We start from the raw sequence: 18,161 nt of genomic DNA, 5'->3' as shown, positions 1-18,161 counted from the left end.
GATCTGACAGATAGAGTGCCTGATGAACTATGGAATGAGGTTTGTGACATTGTACAGGAGATAGGGATCAAGTTCATCCCCGTGGAAAAGAAATGCAAAAAAGCAAAATGGCTGTGAGGGGAGGCCCTACAAATAGCTGTGAAAAGAAGACAGGCAAATACCAAAGGAGAAAGGAAAGATATAAGCATCTGAATGCAGAGTTCTAAAGAATAGCAAGAAGCAATATGAAAGCCTTCTTCAGTGATCAATGCAAAGAAATAGAGGAGAACAACAGAATGAGAAAGACTAGAGATCTCTTCAAGAAAATTAGAGAGAGCAAGGGAACATTTCATGCAAAGATGGGCTCGATAAAGAACAGAAATTTTATGGACCTAAGAGAAACAGAAGACATTAAGAAAAGGTGGCAAGAATACACAGAAGACCTGTACAAAAAAGATCTTCAATACCCAGATAATTACGATGGTGTGACCACTCATCTAGAGTCAGACATCCTGGAATGTGAAGTCAAGTGGGCTTTAGAAAACATAACTATGAACAAAGCTAGTGGAGGTAATGGAATTCCAGTTGAGCTATTTCAAATCCTGAAAGATGATGCTGTGAAAGTGCTGCACTCAATATGCCAGCACATTTGGAAAACTCAGCAGTGGCCACAAGACAGGAAAAGGTCAGTTTTCATTCCAGTACCAAAGAAAGGCAATACCAAAGAATGCTCAAACTACCGCACAATTGCACTCATCTCACATGTTAGTAAAGTAATGCTCAAAATTCTCCCAGCCAGGCTTCAGCAACACGTGAACCGTGAACTTTCTGATGTTCAAGCTGGTTTTAGAAAAGGCAGAGGGACCAGAGATCAAATTGTCAACATCCGCTGGATCATGGAAAAAGCAAGAGAGTTCCAGAAAAACATATATCTGCTTTATTAACTATGCCAAAGCCTTTGACTTTGTGAATCACAATAAACTGTGGAAAATTCTGAAAGAGATGGCAATACCAGACCACCTGACCTGCCTCTTGAGAAATCTGTATGCAGGTCAGGAAGCAATCGTTAAAACTGGACATGGAAAAACAGAGTGGTTCCAAATAGGAAAAGGAGTACGTCAAGGCTGTATATTGTCAGCCTGCTTATTTAACTTCTATGCAGAGTACATCATGAGAAATGCTGGGCTGGAAGAAACACAAGCTGGAATCAAGATTGCTGGGAGAAATATCAATAACCTCAGATATACAGATGACACCACCCTTATGGCAGAAAGTGAAGAGGAACTAAAAAGCCTCTTGATGAAAGTGAAAGAGCAAAGTGAAAAAGTTGGCTTAAATCTCAACATTCAGAAAATGAAGATCATGGCATCCAGTCCTACCACTTCCTGGGAAGTAGATGGGGAAACAGTGGAAACAGTGTCAGACTTTATTTTTCTGGGATCCAAAATCACTGCAGATGGTGACTGCAGCCATGAAATTAAAGGATGCTTACTTCTTGGAAGAAAAGTTATGACCAACCTAGATAGCATATTCGAAAGCAGAGACATTACTTTGCCGACTAAGGTCCATCTAGTCAAGCTATGGTTTTTCCAGTAGTCATATATGGATATGAGAGTTGGACTGTGAAGAAAGCTGAGCGCAGAAGAATTGATGCTTTTGAACTGTGGTGTTGCAGAAGACTCTTGAGAATCCCTCTGACTGCAAGGAGATCCAAACAGTCCATTCTGGAGATCAGCCCTGGGAATTTTTTGGAAGGAATGATGCTAAAGCTAAAACTTCAGTACTTTTTCCACCTCATGCGAAGAGTTGACTCATTGGAAAGGACTCTGCTGCTGGGAGGGATTAGAGGCAGGAGGAGATGGGGGCACAGAGGATGAGATGGCTGGATGGCATCACTGACTTGATTGACATGAGTCTGAGAGAACTCCGGGTGTTGGTAATGGACAGGGAGGCCTGGCGTGCTGCGATTCATGGGGTCGCAAAGAGTCGGACACGACTGAGTGACTGAACTGACTGAACTGAACTTAGTAACAACCCCAGGTTTAAAGAAACTCTCAATGTCTTCTGTTGGAAAAATCTGTCACCTGCTGAGACAGAGTCTCTAATCCAGCAAGGCATAAATTCACAAGGTAGGAAGCACAGATTTTCCAGTTAGTTTCTGGAAGCAATACTGCTGCTGCTAAGTCGCTTCAGTCGTGTCTGACTTTATGCAACCCCATAGATGAGAGCTCACCAGGCTCCCCCATCCTTGGGATTCTCCAGGCAAGAATACTGGAGTGTGTTGCCATTTCCTAGGAAGAACCAAACTTACTTTGAGCTTCTGGTTCCTTAAACTGTTGTTTTAGCCACTAAGGAAACAGTTTATGTTGGGTACTGGTTTGGTACATGCAGTGTACCACCTTGTGGGTGCTATTTCCAAGATATTTTAACATTGCACTCAACAGGTCACTACATATATATATATATTTTCAAACTAAACTTTTTTATTTTGTATTGAGGTATAGCCGATTAACAATGTTGTGGGTAGTTTCAAGTGAAGAGCAAAGGCACTCAGCCATATATATACATGAGGCAATTGTCCCCCTGCTGGAGTCCAGCTCCAGCAGCCGGGGCATCAGCCTGAAGAGGTGAGTGGTATTGACGGACGATGATGTAGTCTCTGACTTGTAGTATGAAACTACATGTTTATTTCAAGCTTCAGGTTCTCTTTTATACTTTGCCAAAATCATTAGGTCAGAGGTTTGATATTTCTAGTTTCCCCCACCCAGATTTACTGTCTCCAGAAATAATTGTTGCCCTACAAACAGAGTTCTTGCTTAAGTGATTCTCTCAAAATCAGTTTTACTATCTGTTATCTACTTTCTCTTATGTGTCCTATACTTAATTTGTGATTACATTGTAACTCATGCTACATTCCTCAGTTTATTTCTTATCTTTCTAAATCCTGTTTGCCCCTAGCATCTTAAGATCACTATCTCCTAAAAAGGCTTCTAGCTATTCTTAATTATTCCTAAACCCTAAACTCAGCAAACATGGGCTTATTAAAGGACAGAAATGGCATGGACCTAACAGAAGCAGAAGATATTAAGAAGAGGTGGCAAGAATACACGGAAGAACCGTACAAAAAAAAATCTTCAATACCTAGATAATCATGATGATGTGATCACTAATCTAGAGCCAGACATCCTGGAATGTGAAGTCAAGTGGGCCTTAGAAAGCATCACTACAAACAAAGCTAGTGGAGGTGATGGAATTCCAGTTGAGCTATTTTAAATCCTGAAAGATGATACTGTGAAAGTGCTGCACTCAATATGCCAGCAAATTTGGAAAACTCAGCACTGCCGACAGGACTGGAAAAGGTCAGTTTTCATTCCAATTCCAAGAAAAGGCAATTCCAAAGAATGCTCAAACTACCACACAATTGCACTCATCTCACATGCTAGTAAAGTAATGCTCAAAATTCTCTAAGGCATGCTTCAGCAATATGTGAACCGTGAACTCCCTGATGTTTAAACTGGTTTTAGAAAAGGCAGAGTAATCAGAGATCAAATTGCCAACATCTGCTGGATCATGGAAAAAGCAAGAGAGTTCCAGAAAAGCATGTATTTCTGCTTTATTGACTATGCCAAAGCCTTTGACTGTGTGGATCACAATAAACTGTGGAAAATTCTGAAAGAGATGGCAATACCAGACCACCTGACCTGCCTCTTGAGAAATCTGTATGCAGGTCAGGAAACAACAGTTAGAACTGGACATGAAACAACAGACGGGTTCCAAATAGGAAAAGGAGTACGTCAAGGCTGTATATTGTCACCCTGCTTATTTAACTTCTATGCAGAGTACATCATGAGAAACTCTGGACTGGAAGAAACACAAGCTGGAATCAAGATTGCTGGGAGAAATATCAATAACCTCAGATATACAGATGACACCGCCCTTATGGCAGAAAGTGAAGAGGAACTAAAAAGCCTCTTGATGAAAGTGAAAGAGGAGAGCGAAAATGATAGCTTAAACCTCAACATTCAGAAAATGAAGATCATGGCATCGGGTCCCATCACTTCATGGGAAATAGATGGGGAAACAGTGTCAGACTTTATTTTTGGGGGGTCCAAAATTACTACAGATGGTGACTGCAGCCATGAAATTAAAAGACACTTATTCCTTGGAAGAAAAGTTATGACCAACCTAGATAGCATATTCAAAAGCAGAGACATTACTTTGCCTACTAAGGTCTGTCTAGTCAGGGCTATGGTTTTTCCTGTGGTCATGTACGGATGTGAGAGTCGGACTGCAAAGAAGGCTGAGCGTTGAAGAATTGATGCTTTTGAACTGTGGTGTTGGAGAAGACTCTTGAGAGTCCCTTGGACTGCAAGGACATCCAACCAGTCCATTCTGAAGGAGATCAGCCCAGGGATTTCTTTGGAAGGAATGATGCTAAAGCTGAAGCTCCAGTACTTTGGCCACCTCATGCGAAGAGTTGACTCGTTGGAAAAGACTCTGATGCTGGGAGGGCAGGAGGAGAAGGGGACGACTGAGGATGAGATGGCTGGATGGTATCACTGACTCGGACATGAGTCTGAGTGAACTCCGGGAGATGGTGATGGACAGGGAGGCCTGGCGTGCTGCAATTCATGGGGTCGCAAAGAGTCAGACACGACTGAGCGACTGAACTGAAACTCAGCAAACTTCTTTTGCCATAAACATTTCCCTCACAAACAGGTCTCAGATAACAATCTTTCCCATGGCCTCAAACTGCAGCCTATGTGCTCATCCTGGGACATTCTTTGTAAAGATCCTTGAACAAATGTCAATGGTTATTTTATGGATTATTTTCTGGGCACAGCTGCAGAAGGCTTTATGCTTTCTCATACTTCTCTCAAGCACTTTAACATTCTTTCCAGAAAACTCAATCAAAGAAAAGAAAGAACAATTCAGAATCACAAGGCCTCACTCCTTCATCCCAGGACTGTGCCTGCAAGATGAGGAGAAGGGTTTGGGGCCGTTCCTCCATTTTGTCAGTAATGCCTAATGTGTGTGGCTCCTGACATCCCCCAAAACCCCTTCCAAACAGGTTGGTAAATAACATTGAACAGAGTTTCATGTGCTATACAGTAACTTCTTGTTGGTTATCCATTTTGTATATGGCAGTGTGTACATGAGCTTTCCAAACTATCTAACTATCCCTTCCACATGGCAAATATAGGTCACTATATTGTTTTGTTGGCCATTTGTTTTTCCTGATGACATAGGATATGGAATAGTAGGTAGAGTCTATGATCATTCACTCATAGTCATGTCTCATTTACCATAAAATACTCCCTAGGTATGGGAGATGTTATATGGTATTCCAAGTTGGCAAATAAAAAGATATTGTAAATTCTTATGAAGTAGTAAAAGTAGAGATACAGAAATTATGTAAATTTCCAAAAGAGGGATGAGTCTGGTGGAACTAACTTCTCAGTATGAGGCTGGATGGTCTCCTCAGGTTACACTATCCAGTTGAAGGCTCAACAGTGGTAGTTGACCTTAACAGAGTAACCATCACAACATTACCTACACCATTCTAAATGAGAAGGTGCAGATTCTATTAGGGCCAGGCATTACATAATCCTACCTGCTGCCATGACCCATGGGCTTCCCTTGTGGCTAAATGGTAAAGAATGAGCCTGCAATGCAGGAGATCTGAGTTCAATCCCTGGGTTAGGAAGATCTCCTAGAGAAGGAAATGGCAACCTACTCCAATATTTTTGCCTGGAGTATCCAGTGGACAGAGGAGCACGGTGGGCTACAGACCATGGGTCACAAAGAGTAGGACATAACTGAGCAAATAAATGCACATACACCATGACCCATGCATTCATGGGGCTTTTGCACCAGGAGTAATGGAGGAGACAGGCTGAGTGTTATTATGCCCACCTATTATTTAAGTAAATTCTATATGATAAGATATTAGGCAGTAAGGATTTGTAGGAGATACCAGATCTACATACTTTGTGTTCCCCTCCCCTGTGTGTAGGTCTATCTATGTTCCTCTTTGTAGACTTCTTGTTATTGAGTTTTTTATCTTGCCAATTTTATACTCATGACCAACTAATCATCCAATTCATGACTAGGTCACTCACCACTGCCTGAGTCCATGTATATTTTTTACCTTAGACAATGAGAAAGAACAAATAAACTTTTAACAGAAATGCTCTTTGGAAAGATCCATCCTTTCATGCTATAATTTAAGGTAACTTATGACAGGGTATACATTGTACAGTACTGCATTTTTAGCTCACATCAACATACCAGACAAACCAACCTGTTATCTAGGTCCAAGATATTTTCCATTTCTATTAAATGGTAACTGAGAATTCCTTATGAGAATACAGATATAGAAAAAGGAGAGGATTCAGTGCCCCCCCAAAAAGAAGAACCTAGACTATATAGTTATGTAACATCTTTGTAAACAATGATATTATGACTGCATGCCATTAGATCCTACAGTATCTGATGTTTCTTCACATTTTAAATGCAGCTTTGGTTGAATTTAACACAATCAGAACTTCAGAAAGCTATTCAATTCAGTTCAATTCAGTTCAATTCATTTCAGTTGCTCAGTTGTGTCTGACTCTTTGTGACTCCATGCACTGCAGCACGCCAGGCTTCCCTGTCTATCATCAACTCCCAAAGCTTACTCAAACTCATGTATATCAAGTCAGTGATGGCATCCAACCATCTCATCCTCTGCTGTCGCCTTCTCTGAGTTAGAGTCCAGTAACTCACTATGATAACTATTTTGCAAATGGTAAGGAGTTGTCTGTTACAAATGACATGACCTTGCTCTGCAATCCTTTTGAGGCATGACAAAAAATCCACAAAGCTACTGTATCCAACATGGATTTCTGTAACAAGATAATGAGTAATTTAGATATTATGAGTAATGTTTTATGTCAAGAACAGCTTATATTGCATTCTGGATTTGATCAAGTTCCCATTCAAAACTAGTATCTTGCTGCATCATTTAATAGCTTTCAGTAGTATGCCCAAGTACAATATTTAATATCTCCCAAATCCAAAGAAACCTACTAGGCATTATGCTTTCTTTGCAAAGGGTCAATATGCAACATTTGCTGTTTACCTTTAAGCATGTCCTTTATCGATAATACTTCAAAACATTCAAATTTCTAAATATTTTTTGATGAATCAGGACTTTAAATATTACTGTAGCATTTTTCTCCCAAGTTTGGTCATATATCTATCCTATAGGAGATTGCCAGATCACTAGCATGGATTAACATAAGGGTATCATCTTGTAGACCATATTGTGACCAAAATCATAAGACTTCACATGACATGGGGCAAGACAGTGAAAGTATTCTACTGATTGGTAATTATGCATCAACTGTCATAGTTACTATAATAGCAAAACCTAGATAGACTTGTCCTCTGCAGCTGCTGCTATAACTATGGATGAAGTTGAGCTGATGTGAGGAAGTGTAGCAAAAGTATCTCATATAGAATAGAAAGCTAATTGTTATCAAAATAGATGTCAATTTCCAGTTTGGTATTAGTTTGAAGTTCTTTTAAACCCTAAAAAGTGAGTTGAATATCCCATCTCATTATCCACATGGTAAAATAATGATGGAATGATGGCAAAACTAATTATAATGTGTTTACATAGTAATGATATATTATTTTCTTAAAATTAATGCCTTGATAGAGGAGGGCATGGCAGTCTACTTCAGGATTCTTGCCTGGAGAATTCCATGGACAGAGGGGTCTGGCAAGCTACACTCCATAGGGTTGCAAAAAGTTGGACAGAACTGAAGTGACTTAGGACACATGCACACAATGTCTTGATCATTGTGTTAGATAGCATACACAGTTCATTTGGTTGTTTTATAAATTTTTTGAAGAATTTTGGTCTCAGGAAGTTTCAGCTATTTGCCAAAGTAACACAGTCATTATTTAGAAAAATCTGAGATTCAAACCTGGCTGAATCTAAAGCCACTACGCTGTCGTCGAAAGGACCTTACTTTCCAGTATTGCAGTTTTAACGATTTTTCTTTTCTAATGTTAGTTTTACAGCAACGACTATTTTCACAGAAAATTGGAAGGAAAAAAAAAAAAAAAAGAATAGACATGGCAGAGTAATAAAAATCTGGTGACTATGACATTCTATTGCCTGAAAAAAAAAATAGTAAAATCAATTAAAAATTTATCACCACCAACCTATAAGTAAAAGAGAAGCTTCTAATGACAAAAAATTCACAACACATAAAATTAGGAATAAAACAGATTTGGGGTCTATATAGAGCATGGGTCTGAACTATAGTACTGATGCTGCTGCTGCTGCTGCTAAGTCGCTACAGTCGTGTCTGACTCTGTGCCACCCCATAGATGGCAGTTCACCAGGCTCCCTTGTCCCTTGGATTCTCCAGGCAAGAACACTGGAGTGGGTTGCCATTTCCTTCTCCAATTTATGAAAGTGAAAAGTGAAAGTGAAAAGCTGCTCAGTTGTGCCAACTCTTAGTGACCCCAGGGACTGCAGCCTACCGGGCTCCTCCATCCATGGGACTTTCCAGGCGAGAGTACTGGAGTAGGGTGCCATTGCCTTCTCCAGAACCACAGCACTAGGTATCCTATAAATCTATTATAATTATTCCCCAAAATTACTCTCACAGACAACCATTTAGACAGAAGAGAGGTAAACTAAGTGCATATCTTTGCAATTTTCTTCTTTGTTTCTTCTGACTGTATATATGCTCTATATAGATTTTTCAGAAATGTGAGTGAAATGATGGGGGGCTGGTGAATATCCAAGACTGATTCGGTTTGTGTAACTTAAGATTCCAGTGCTGGGAGCACAAGGGTATGTACCCATAAAATTGAACTTTCCTATTATTATTATACAATTCTTCAGATCATTGGCTCTTTATTCATCATAGACCTCAAATCCTGGACATGTCATCTCCTATGACTGCTCTTCATAGAAATAATCTTTTCCCAGTTCTTAAACTCACTAAAGTCAACCTAGACCCACTGTCAATAATAGTGCAATTACACAGGCAAGAAAAGAGCTGGTCCAGAGCATCAAAATGATTCCAGACATGGCAGAAAAATCAAAGAACAAAGTAAGAAATTATGGCAACTTGAACTTCCTAGAATTTAGAATTGCTTTACACAGTATTCATATATTCAAGCTAAACCAAAGGACGCTTGTAAAGGAAGAATCCTATTGGGAAAAAAAAAAAAAAAAAAAAAAAAAAAACCTGCATGGAAATAAAATGACTTCTAAGGTTCTTTTTTGCATTCCCCTGTGTTTCCTCTTCTGGTTTCAACAGATATACTTAGTCTGTTGATATTGTATTATCCTTTATTTCCTAATCTTTTTAAATAAGGTGACCTCAGTCTTGCAAGTGGCAAAAATGGAAATTATTGGATAAACATTAGTGCCACAGATGAGAATTGCTCTTTTAAAGTTAAATATTGTTCTGCTTTATGTGCCTTTTCTAAAGTGCATGCATTTCAATTCCCTTTTTGCCCTTTCTTCTACTCTAATATAATTGAGTGGAAATGATGTCCTATGGAATATGTTCTTTGTGGAAGAAGATAGATAACATATACTCACTAGAGGGAAGAAAATTCTTCCTAAAATCTTTCACCCAGCATTGAGCTATACTTTGAGGTTTACAATTTCCTGGTTTTTTTTTTTTTTTTTTTTACACTATATAATCCCACATACGAAATGTTTTCTTTTACCTTGATGAAATTCTTTATTTTTCATTTAAGGGAAAGATGCAATTTATTTTAATATCTAATAAAACTATTATTTAATAACATTTAAATATTAATATTTAATAAAAAGAATTCATCCACGGATTTTTTCTGATGCTATCTCTAAATTTATGGTTATTAAATTAATATTTCCAGTTTATCCTCTTCCCTGAATTTCAGACTTATAAACTCAATTGCATACACAACATCTTCATATGGGTCTATAACAGACATCTCAAATTAACATGTCAGCAGCACACCCCTGGAATTCCCTCCATGCTGATTGTCAGTCCCAGTTTTTCTCATTCCAGTAAGTTTTATCTAGTTTCTCAAAATGTAAGCCTAAAGTTACCTTAAGTCCATCTATTTTATTTTATACATCTCACAACTATTCCTGGATCCATTGACAAACTAAAGTAGCAGTGTAAACTGACACACTAAAACCTGTAAAGACAGATGAACCTAGAGAACCTGAGCTAAGATCTCCTTTCCTAAAAGAGAAGTCACTAGAGACGTAAATCGGTAAATACACTTAAATGGTAATTTTAATGAATTGCTGGAGGCTGAATGCAGACTAGTGTGAGAGAGAGAAACTCCTAGGGAGTGCAGTTTTAGGAAATTCCCTATTCTTTTACAAGCTTTGCCTCCAGGAAACCCACTAGGTTTTCAATATAAAGATCTAAGAGAGACCATCCTATAGCTGTAGCAGGTGTACAGAAAGAGTATTCATTATGAAATATGCCCAGAATATTCTCTCCATAAAAGTCTGTCATTCCAGGGAAAAGGCTTTACCAGGGCATATCTCAAGTGGAGAATCTCATTCTTATCAATCCAGAATCATAAATTCTTCTTATTTTACTTAAAAAGAATACAAACGAGCTAAACCATAAGAGTAATACAGGTAAATATCACATTCCATAACTCTACATTTAATCATAAATTATAGACAGTTTGTCTTCTCCAATACCCTATGACTGCAAAACAGGATTATAAAAATTAGTGGTTACAACTAAAATAGCTGTCCAATATAGTCTCTAAGGAGGAATACTTACGGAAGCCTGAAATCTGCAGAGGAGACTAGAGGGAATATATGTATACCTATGGCTGATTTATGTTGTGGTTTGATAGAAAATAACAAAATTCTGTAAAGCAATTACCATTGCATTAAAAAATAAATTAATTAAAAACAAAAAAGAAGACATGAGAGGAATTTGAAACTCATGTCTTTCATGAAGAGAGATGCAAAAATCTTAGAAGAAGAATGACTAAGTCACATCCAGTGCATGAAAACAATATGCACCCAAATCTAGTGGGATTTATTCCAGATACACAAGACAGAGTTGACATCCATAAATCAGCTAACATAACCCACCACATAAAAGGCTACAAAAGAGAATCATGTGGTAATATAAATTGATACTGCAAAACATTTCATAAAATTAAACACCCTCTCTGAATAAAAACTTATTTAACAAATTAGAAACAAAGTATAAATTTCTCAACTTGATAAAAGAACATCTACAAAAACTTTCAACTCACATACTTCCCATGAGAAAAAGGCCAAGGATATTCTGTCTCACATATCCTATTGAACATAATTTTCAAAGTCCTAGCTAGCACAGTAAGACAAGAAATAAAAGATGTACAGATTGAAAATGAAAAGGTGAAATATGTTATTCACAGAGCAAATGATTATCTTCATAGAAAATCTCAAAGCTTCATCATCAAGAAAAAGGAGAAGGGGAAAGAGAAGAAGAACCCTCAATAAAAATTAATCAAATGTATCTCAAGTAGTTATGAAATTTGAATAAGAAAATAGAATATATGTATAGTAGACAGAACATTTTGTTTATTTTCTTCCAGTTTTATTGAAATATAATTGATGCACAGCAGTGTATCAGCTTAAGGTGTACAGCATAAGTATTTGACTGGTATATATACTGAAATGATGACCCCAGTAAGTTTAGTGAACATAAATCGGCTCATATAGATACAAAATTAAAGAAACAGAAAAAAAAAAAGTCCTTGTGATGAGAACTCTTAAGATTTACCCTCATAATATTTTTCATATATAGCATATAGCAGTATTAATTATATTTATCATGCTGTAAATTACATTCTTAGTACCCATATATTTTATAATTGGAAGTTTGTTCCTTTTAACTACCTACATCCAGTTCTCTCTCCCACCGTCCCCTGACTCTGGTAACCACAAATCTGTTCTCTTTTTCTGAGTGTTTGTTTTTGAAGTATGTTGCTGTTGCTTGCAAAGTCGCTTCAGTCGTGTCTGATCCTGTGCGACCCCGTAGATGGCAGCCCACTAGGCTCCTCTGTCCTTGGGATTCTCCGGGCAAGAATACTGGAGTGGCTTGCCATTTCCTTCTCCAATGAATGGAAGAGAAAAGTGAAAGTGAAGTCACTCAGTCGTGTCCAACTTTTAGTAACCCCATGGACTGCAGCCCACCAGGCTCCTCCGTCCATGGATTTTCAAGGCAAGAGTACTGGAGTAGGGTGCCATTGCCTTCTCCGTTTTGAAGTATAATTGAACACAATGATATGTTAGTTCCTATAACACACACAGAAGTTTGATACATACATATATATATATATATATATGATCAATTGTGATGACTCTAGTTACCATCTGCCACTATACAAAGATATTACATATTTATTAACTATTTCCCCACAGTGTACATTTTATACACATGACATTTATTTTGGGTTGCCCCGCAGGCATGGCTTGGTTTCACTGAGTTAGACAAGGCTGTGGTCCTAGTGTGACTAGTGTTATGCACCAAGCCCGTATCTCCGAACTGACCGAGAAAGCAAACAAGTCCACCACAGTAATGCAAAGGCAAGAAGGGAATTTTATTTCTAGCACGTTAGGGCTCAAGTCTCATCCGACACGGCAGAATCTGACGAGAGCCCCGAACATAGGAGTATGGCGGCTTATATACAGGCAGTTCTTTGTCTCAGTTACAGGAGTAGCTGGTGTTACATGATTGGCTAGGCAGGATGAGCGCATGTCCTGTCTCTTTCTGGTTGGTGTGTATGGGAAGTCTTCCTAATTTGGTCAAGGAATGCTGTTTTTTTCCCAGCTAACAGGAAACATGACTCAGGTCCCTGGTGCTATGCACCTCACTGAGCTGTCCGGCCTGCCTGACATTCCCCCCTGTTCTTAGATCATACAGAGGAATCTTCCTCTGGTTCCTGAGACACAGTCTGATATTGTTGCCGAAGCACTAACAGCTGTACTGTATTTATGCGTTCTTTTACAAAGGCTACAAGTCTATTGATAATGCATGGGCCAAAGGTAAGCATTAATAGAAGTACTAATAGGGGTCCCAGCAATGTGGAGATTAGGGTGGTCAACCAAGGGGACTGTTGAAACCAAGACTCAAACCACCCTTGTTGAGCCTCATGTTCTCCTTTAGGTTGGGCTAATCCTTCTCTCACTTTGGCCATAGATTCTCTGACTATTCCGGTGTGATCAGCATAAAAACAGCACTCTTCTCCTAGGGCTGCACAAAGTCCTCCTTGTTGCAGAAAAAGTAGATCTAAACCTCTCCTGTTTTGCAGGACCACTTCAGACAGTGAAGTTAAAGATGATTCTAAATGACTAATAGATTGTTCTATACGGGTAATGTCTTCATCTATGGCCACTCTTAAAGAGTTAAATCCTTGACTTTGCATGGACAGAGCTGCTATTCCAGTTCCGGCCCCGGCTATTCCCAGACCAAACATAGTTGCTATGGTTATGGCAGTAATGGGCTCTCTCTTAACTTTATAAGCTCTTTCCTGTTGATTAAGAGTCAATTTGTGGGCCCAATAATCATATACAGCTTCCTCTGGTCAATACAGTATCTTTGGTATCACAGCCACCATAACACAGAATTCTTTTTTAGGGTCAAAGATTGAGCTGTGTAAGCATGGAGTCAGCCCCGTGTGTGAACAGACCCACCATCCTCCCATCCGTGGTATTAGCCACCTGGCTATGGGCAAGTCCGTAGGCTCAACGACATGCGCACACAGTGGAGACCTCTCTGATAATATCTTGCCCATACATAACCCTTTTCCCCATACCTCTCTCATTGTAAGGCCTACTTTTCATTCTCCCCATCGACATTGGGGAGGATCGGTGTCGTTGGCCAGTTCGTAAGAGGTGTTGAGGCCTACTGCCTCGTAATAAGGGGGAATTAAGTTGTAACATAACCAACAGGATTTAGTTGCCTCAGGATGGGTTTGATTTAAGGTAGCATAAGCTGCCTTTACTAATTTCCATAGTGGATCTGTTTGTCCAAGTTTAGCAAGGGGGCCCACCTCTGGGTCTTTTCTTGGTCCCTGGGATGTAGATAGGGAGGTTGTCGGGTAAAGAGTTGCATGGGCCTGTTCAACGGGGTTTGGACCGATACTATACATTTGTACTGGTTCTAAAACTTGACTCACAACAATGATCCCATTATAAGAAGTCAGGTCATTTCTGGTCTGAAGTCCCCATGATATCCCATTGACCCAGGCCTTCTCTTTTTTTGCTTTGTCAATGTTAAACCTTATTTTTACTTGGGTAAAGTTATGATCCTTTTCCCAATTGGAGTACGGAGGTACGGGTCCTACAAATGAGAAGTTAAGCAAGTCCCGATTTCCTACATCCCACCGTCTATACCCTGGAGTCTCCGACCCATCATTAGAAGTTACACAGTCCCAAGATTTCCAATAAGAGTCCTGTATCCCCCCACAGATCTTCCAGTTGTGCCTGGGTGCACCTGGACATGCCCAGAATGCATGATTCCGGAGGTAGCCCCTCTTCCAAGGTACATTTACCACCGGCTTAAGGTCAAAGTATAAGTCTGGCCACCAAGTATTTGGTGGATGTATTGCGGTGGTGGAGTTAAGCATCTCACGTGTTAGTCCATTTTGCAGTTTCCAGGTGATTTTGACGGGTCGGTGTGGGTTCACGCTGGCAGCTTTGGAGCAGAGTAACATGGTCATCCATAAGATGGTCCAGACGAGTTGCCTTGGTCCTGTCGACGACGCCAGAGCTTCAGCCTCAGGGGGTTGGACAGGTGCAGAGATGCTTCCCATTCTTTTTTAGCATCTTCCTGCTCTGCTGAAGTAGCTGGGCGTACGTGATTGCAATGCAACCAAGGCCCAATACCGTTGGCCTTTAGGGCAGCTGGGGTGGTAAGAAGAACAACATAAGGACCCTTCCATTTAGGTTCTAGTGCCTTGGTGTGGTGCCTTTTGACCCACACCCAATTTCCGGGGCTGATGTTATGTGAGGGGATAGTCCCCTTGTTTTGACCCTCATGTATTTCCCGGAGCAGTTTCCAGATGCGAGAATGCACTTTGCCCAAAGCCATCAAAGCCTCCTGGAATTGTCCCAAAGTAGGAAGTGGAAGTTTCTTTCCTTCAAATATTGGACATACAGGGGGAGGTCGCCCATACAGAATTTCAAATGGGGTCAGATTAAGCTGATAAGGAGTATTATGTGCGCGAAAGAGGGCCAAGGGAAGGAGACTCACCCAGTCCCCGCCAGTCTCTATAGCCAATTTAGTTAAAGTTTCCTTTAGGGTCCGATTCATTCTTTCAACTTGCCCCGAGCTCTGTGGGCTGTATTCACAATGTAATTTCCATTTGGTCCCCAGAGCTAGGGCAAGGCTCTGAACTATTTGGCTCACAAAAGCAGGTCCATTATCAGAGCCAACAGTCACCTGCAGGCCAAACCTGGGAACTATTTTTTCTAAAATCTTTTTAGCCACTACCACTGCAGTTTATCCCTTAGTAGGAAAAGCTTCTACCCACCCTGAGAAGGTATCTATCAACACTAACAAGTACCGGTAACCATACTTGCCTGGCCTTACCTCGGTGAAATCTATTTCCCAGTGCTGCCCTGGCCCTTCTCCCTGATACCTCAGTCCTGCGTGTTGCCTCTTTCCTGGCCTCATCTGTTGACATGCCTTACAAGCATGTACTATTTTCTTCACAGTTGTTTGGTGCTGGGGGAATCGCAGGCGCGCAGTTTGAGAAAGCATCAGAGTCTTTTTCTCTCCCAGATGAGTAGACGAGTGTAGATGCTCACACAGTTGCCATCCCAACTGAGCAGGGTGTATCAAGTAACCATCAGAGTCCCGGTACCATCCATCCTCTCCTTGTTGGAGGTTGGGACGTTCCTGGATCCAGACAAGGTCTGTGGATGAATACTCAGGGGTTGGGGGCAAAGTTCCCATACCTTGGGGGTGGAAGTCCGATTGCCAACACCGGAGCGATAAAATCTTCATCAGCCGCTTTTTGAGCTGCCAGATCTGCAGCATGATTTCCTCGTGCCATGGGGCTGTCCCCTTTTTGATGTCCAGGTACATGTACTATTGACACAGCCCGAGGCAACTGCACAGCCTCCAGAAGTCGACGGATCTCAGGCAAGTTTTTAATCTCTTTTCCTTCAGCTGTCAAAAACCCCCGTTTCCGATATATCGGGCCCTGGATGTGTACCGTGCCAAAAGCATAGCGACTGTCAGTAAAAATAGTTATTCTTTTTTCTTTAGCTCTCTCTAATGCTTGAATCAGGGCAATTAACTGCTCTTTGTGCTGAGGTGTCTGGGGAAAGACTCTCTGCCCATATCGTCTGTCCAGAATCATCTACCACTGCGGCCCCCGCCCATCTCTGTCCATCTTTTACACGACTGCTTCCATCTGTAAACCATATTAGCTCACTGTTATCTAGTGGCGTATCTGTTATGTCCTTCCATATTGCCATTACTCTGGCCAGTATCTTATCATAATCGTGGAGGGGGCTATCCCCCTCTGGATTGGGCAAAAGAGTAGCCGGGTTTAAAGTGCAGGGCGTTTGAAAATGAATCTGTGAGGTGTCAAGTAGCAGGGCCTGGTAGTGTGTCAAGCGGGCATCGGAAATCCATTTACCCAGGGGTTGTTTCAGAACTCTCTCTATAGCATGAGAAGTGTAGACCAAGAGTCCATAAGTCAACTTATCAGCATCATGGACTAGGAGCGTGGTGGCCACGATGATTCGGAGGCAAGGTGGCCATCCGGCTGCCACTGGGTCCAATTTCTTAGAAAGGTAAGCTTTGGGACACTTCCAAGGTCCCCACTTCTGTGTTAGTACCCCTTTTCCTATCCCTCGCCTTTCATCTATAAATAATTGGAAAGGCTTAGATGGGTCAGGAAGGGCAAGGGCAGGAGCTTCCAGCAAGGCATGCCTGAGCTCCTGAAAGGCCGTTTTCATTGACTCAGTCCATTTCCAGTCTTTGTTTTCTTTGGTCCCTTCGTACAGGGGCCTGGCCTTTTCTGCAAACCCCAAGATCCATAATCGGCAATATCCCACAGTTCCCAGAAATTCTCTCACTTGTCCAGGGTTGGCCGGCTCAGGGATCTGGAAGATGGTTTCTTTCATAGCCTGTGTTAGCCACCTCTGGCCCTGTTTTATCTTATAACCGAGGTATGTAACCTCTTGCTTGGCAATCTGGGCCTTTTTGGCACTGGCCCTGTAACCTAAAGTCCCCAAGGTTTGGAGAAGGTCACCAGTTGCCTCTTGGCACTCTTTTTCCGTAGTCGCTGCCAGCATAAGGTCATCAATATATTGTAACAAAACAATGGTAGGGTGTTCAACCCGATACTCATGGAGGTCTTCATCCAAGGCCTCGTTAAACAACGTGGGTGAGTTTTTGAAACCCTGTGGTAAGCGAGTCCACATCAGCTGCACAGGAGTCTGACCACCGTCTTCATGCCATTCGAAGGCGAAGATCTCTTGGCTTGCAAGGGCAAGAGGCAGACTGAAAAAGGCATCTTTTAAATCTAAAACAGTATATCAAACATAGCTTGGTGGCAAGCTGCTTAGCAATGTATAAGGGTTAGGAACCGTAGGATGAATATCACTCACCCGTTTGTTGACTTCTCGCAGGTCTTGAACCGGTCTAAAATCAGTTCCCCCAAGCTTCTTTACGGGAAGCAGGGGAGTGTTCCATTGGGACTGGCACTTTCTCAAGACCCCAGCATCTATGAGGCGTTGTATGTGAGGAGTAATTCCTTGCCGAGCCTCTTGACTCATGTGATACTGCCGCACTCTCACCAGTGTGTCACTGGCTTTCAGTTCCACAATAATAGGGGGCCTCTGTTTGGCCAGTCCCATTCCTGCTGTTTCAGCCCAGGCCTGAGGGTATCTCTGAACCCATGGCTGCACTTCGGGACTTATTGTCGCTGGGGCCTCTGGCAAGTACAGTCTGTATTCATCCTTTAATGCCAGAGACAAGACCTGAAGAGGATTCCCGGTTCCATCTAAAACTAACACTTGCCCGTGGTTGAAAAGAATTTGGGCATTTACTTTAGACAGTAAATCTCTTCCCAGCAAGGGCGCTGGACACTCAGGTATCACCAGAAAGGAATGGGTCACTTGGTGGGCCCCC

This window comes from Budorcas taxicolor, chromosome 23 (assembly GCF_023091745.1).
Source record: "Budorcas taxicolor isolate Tak-1 chromosome 23, Takin1.1, whole genome shotgun sequence".
NCBI classification, from domain to species: Eukaryota; Metazoa; Chordata; class Mammalia; order Artiodactyla; family Bovidae; genus Budorcas; species Budorcas taxicolor.
The sequence above is the reverse complement of the archived record's forward strand: the minus strand, read 5'-3'. Positions refer to the sequence as shown.